The sequence below is a fragment of the Arvicola amphibius genome, chromosome 1, assembly GCF_903992535.2.
Source record: "Arvicola amphibius chromosome 1, mArvAmp1.2, whole genome shotgun sequence".
Classification (NCBI taxonomy): Eukaryota; Metazoa; Chordata; class Mammalia; order Rodentia; family Cricetidae; genus Arvicola; species Arvicola amphibius.
The window spans coordinates 94727297-94732160 of NC_052047.1; the positions used below are offsets into that span (position 1 = coordinate 94727297).

Below are 4864 nucleotides of genomic sequence, written 5' to 3' on the forward strand. Positions count from 1 at the left end.
CCTAGGTAGCTAAGGTGCTCTAGATCACATATACTAAAGATGGCCCTTCCCTAGGTGACCTTATAGTTATAGTAGAAGGAGCAGAAGTACATTTGCATATCCTGGCCACCCATCAGGATAGCACTGAGCTATCTTAATTTCAAAGAATCAAGTAACCACCTCCTGAGTTAGGAGGTGCAACTGTGCCTGTCAGTCTCCAAACTCTCTGACCGTCAGACAAGATGGAAATCGGCCTTCATTTTTCGGCCTCCACACTGATGTCAGTAGAGGCAAGAATATTAGAAGAAACATTTTAGTAAGCCAAAGTATACTGGAGGCTGAGTGTCTCTTTGGCAGGGCAAGCACACATGGGTCCTCTTACCAAAGATGACAGCTATGCACGCATTTGTATTTTTTCAGATATGTTGTAATCTGGAGTTACAAGTTTGACAAATTTAAAACAAGCACACACACAGGCATAAAACAAGCATATGGTGGCCACATTATTTACACATAAATATTAACAGACAAGCAAATAAAACTTTTTCCCCCAGGAAACTGTGCTAGTTGACCAACTTAAAATTCGTGGAGTAGGCTCACACTCCACCGCCGGTTTACACTGCATGTCTTTTCGCTGCTCCTCTCCCCAGCCTTCGCTGATCGCAATGGAAGAAGAAATTGCTGCACTTGTCATTGACAATGGCTCTGGCTTGTGCAAAGCTGGCTTTGCTGGCTATGATACTCCCAGGGCCCCTGACACCAGGGCGTCATTGACAAGGCCCAGAGCAAGAGAGGTATCCTGGCCCTGCAGTAATCCATCAAGCATGGCATTGTCACCAGCTGGAGAAGATCTGGCATCACACCTTCTACAGTGAACTGTGTGTGGCCTCTGAGGAGGACCCGGCGCTTCTGACTGAGGCCCCACTGAACCGCAAAGTTAACAGAGAGAAGATGACGCAGATAATGTTTGAAACCTTCAATATCCCAAGCCATGTACGTGGCCACATTCAGGCGGTGCTGTCCCTGTATGTATCTGGGTGCACCACCGGCACTGTCACGGACTCTGGTGACGGGGTCACACATACAATGACTATCTATAAGGGCTACGCCCTTCCCCACACCGTCTCTTGTCTGGGTCTTCTGGCTGGCCGGGACCTGACAGACTACCTCATGACGATCCTGACTGAGCAGGGCTACAGCTTCACCAGCACGGCTGAGCGGGAAATTGTGCATGGCATTAAGGAAAAGCTGTGCTATGCTGCTCTGAATTTTGAGCAAGAAATAACTACTGCTGCATCATCCTCTTCCTTGAAGAAGAGCTATGAGCTGCCCGATGGGCAGGTGATCACCATCGGCAATGAGGGATTCCGTTGTTCAGAGGCTCTCTTCCAGCCTTCCTTCCTGGGCATGGAGTCCTATGGCATCCATGAGATTACCTTCAACTCCATCACGAAGTGTGATGTGGACATCAGCAAGGTCCTGCGTACCAACACAATGCTGGTATGACCATGTATCCAGTCATTGCTGACAGGATGCAGATCACAGCCCTAGCACCCAGCACAATGACGATTAAGACCATTGCTCCCCCTGAGCACAAGTACTCAGTCTGGACTGGCGGCTCCATCCTGGTCTCACTGTCCACCTTCTAGCAGATGTGGATCAGCAAGCAGGAGAATGACGAGTTGGGCCCCTCCATCGTCCACCGCAAATGTTTCTGGATGGACTGAGCAGGTGCCAGTTATAAGCTGATTCTGGAGTATCAATTTTCTCTGGCAAATATATACACCTCATGTATGTATTTGAAGCTTGTATCCAATATCAGCACTGGACAGTAGAACTTGTTGCTGATTTTCGACCTTATATTCAAGTTAACTGATCCCTTGGTATATGTTTATACCCTGTGCATCTCTGGATTTAGTCTTTAGTCATGTGGCTCGAGCATGCTGTGGAAGAGAATCCCCCAGCCTGGTGGATCTGTGTGAGCACCGTGCAGTGATCTGCGCTGACTTCCAGGATTTCTCGAGGCTGGCAAAGGTTCCACTTCTTGCCAGTCTGACAGAATGGGAAAGTCCAAGCCTTGGGGTCCAGTTTCTGTTCTGGTGCTTTCCCTCCTGACTGCCATGGGTTGTTACTTGCCTTGAGTTGGGAATGTTCACATTGACACCTGTAAATGTATTCATTCTTTCAATTTATGTAAGGTTTTTTTGTACTCAGTTTAAGAAATGACAAATTTTGGCTTCTTACTGTTGAGAACATTAGGCCCAGAAACATGTCACAGTGTAAAGAAAAACAGAAGTGCTGCAGGAAGAAAAGAGTGGCTCTGTGGGACACCGGCCCCCGAGGGGGACATGGCATACGGGGGTTTTGTTCACTTGTCCTCCGTGTTGGCTGTAGAAGGAGCTGCGGGCAGCTTCCCACTGCCAGGCTCCCAGCTGCCGGCTAGCTTTACCCAAAGTAATTACATGGAAACTGTATTCATTTAAACACTGCCTGGCCTGTTATCGGTAGCCTCTTATTTGTTAACTCTTACACATTCTTTTAACCCATCTAACAATCTGTATCGCCATTTGACCGTGGCTTACTGGCATGAGTTTAACCAGCGTCCATCTCGGAGAGGGGGAATCACGCGTCTACTTGACTCTGCTTCTTTCTCCCAGCATTCTGTTCTCTCTACTCCACCTATCTAAGCTGCTGTCCTATCAAAGACCAAGGCAGTCTCTTTATTTGGCCAATGAAAATAACACATAGACAGAAGACCCACCTACATCAGTTGGCAAAATGTTTGGGTGTTAAGGACGTATGGTGTCAGATAGCCCCAATTAAAAAAGATTTTATAAAAGGCAGCCCAAGGGCGTTTGGGGATCAGGTCTTGAATTGTAGGTGTCCACATCTCATGTCCATGCCAGGACTTGAAGCCTAGTGCAATAACCCAGTGTGGGGAGGCTTTGGGTCAAAAATAACAGAGGGGTGTGGGGAATTCCCTTGAGCAGAACATCATCTGAAAAAGGGGTTCCACGAGACAAGGCAGGTTCTTGTCCTTTTAACAAGTCGGGAGCCTGGCATGGCCACATCTCTGGCAGGACACCCTGAACACTGCAGGAGGCCCTGGGCCTGTGAGGCAATGACTTGGAAAGAACGACTTACCTGGCTGAAGCCGATCTTAGCCTGGTGGAGAGCGGGTGCCGGGTGAAGGGTGCCGGGTGAAGGGTGTTTCCCACCACATGGCCAGGGCTGGTGAGGAAAACAGCTCCTCAATGGACCTCCAGATGAAAAGCTTCTCTGCTGATGCAATAAACCCAATCAGACCAAATCAAACCACAATAGAAAAGGCCAAGTTTAGTAGATACAAATGCTCCTAGATGACTCTCCAGCCCCCAGAGATGGGAAGGAAGACCCAAAAACCACCTGTTTGTTCTCTAGGGGGCAGTTTAAATACCCGGTGGGAGTGGTCCCGAGCATCTTTGGGGAGGGGTTATTGTTTGGTGGGCTTTCTGGGGGGTGGAGTCTGGATTGAGGCAACTCCTAGGAGAGGAGGCTTGGGGTGGAACTTCTACCTGAATAAATAAGATCCCAGAGAGCTGGATTCAGAGGTTCTACAACTGTGTGCCAAGGTCCAGAGGCAGGAGGGTGATGAGCTGAGAGGTCAGGCAGCAAGCAATCAAGTGGAAAATTGAAAATGGGTCAGATCATACTGGTTTGTGGATGTTGGCCCCAAACCTTTTCAGAAAAGCAATAAAGGACCTGGGGAGGTAGGCTGGTCAGTCAATAAAGCGTTTCTTTTTTCTTTCCTTCCTTCCTTTCTTCCTTCCTTCCTTCCTTCCTTCCTTCCTTGCTTTCTTTTTTCTGAGACAGGGTTTCTCTGTATAACAGCCCTGGTTGTCCTGGAACTAGCTCTGTAGACCAGGCTGGCCTTGAACTCCCAGAGATCTGTCTGCATCTGCCTCCTGAGTGCTGAGATTAAAGGTGTGCACCACCACTGCCCGGCATCAGTAAAGTGTTTCTTGAAAGTGCAAGGAACCCTAGAACTCATTTTAAAATGCTGAGTGCAGAGCTGGAGAGATGGTTCAGAGTGCCTGCCACTGTTCCAGAGGATCCCAGTTTGGTTCCAAGCACTCACTCCAGGTGGCTCACGAATGCCTGTATCTCCAGCTGCAGGGGACTCTCACACCCTCCTTTGGCCTCTACTGGCATCACACATGTATTCCCCACTCCACATTCACATAGTTAAAATAGTTCTTAAAGAACGTTGAGCGTGGAGGTGCACATGTGTAATTGGCCTGTCTGAATGGGTAATTCTAAAGACACATGAGTGCTCCCTGCTGGAACCAAAGTATTGAGGTACTCAGAAAACTCAGAACCACCCTAGGAATCCCCACAGGTGGAGCTTGCCTCCTGGAAAAAGACTGACACCTATTTAGTCAGGGGCTTCAAACCAGCTTCCTGGCATCCAGTTTTGAAAGTGCTGGGCAGAAAACTCCATTCCAAGCTCAGCTCCCCCAGGAGTGGCCTCAGTCCAAATTTCACCTCCATGAAAGCCCACCAAATGGTGACACCCCCCCAGGGAGGGTCAAGACCACTCCCACAGGCTATTTAAACTGCCCCTCCAGATAACAAACATGTGGTCTCCCCTTCTCTTGGGTGGTCAGTTTTGGTTTTCCTCCCATTCACTCTGTTTTTTTACTGGGACCACCCGAGAGCACAGGTACCCAATTAAACCTGGGCATCTTTTAATTTGGTTTGATTTGGTCTGATTGGGATTATTTATGTCAGTGGAGAGCTTTGTTGGCAAGAAAATACTTAACATTTGGAGGTACCTTGCATGAGACACTTGGAACTGAGACAGTGACGGGCAGCACCAATGTGGTGGTTGACTCCTTCCTTAGCA

The 4864-nt window shown here is 48.5% G+C and overlaps 1 pseudogene; it reads left to right on the forward strand.

The window, feature by feature from the left end:
• Positions 1-641: 641 nt before the first annotated feature.
• Positions 642-1706, forward strand: LOC119813766 (annotated as a pseudogene).
• Positions 1707-4864: the final 3158 nt, after the last annotated feature.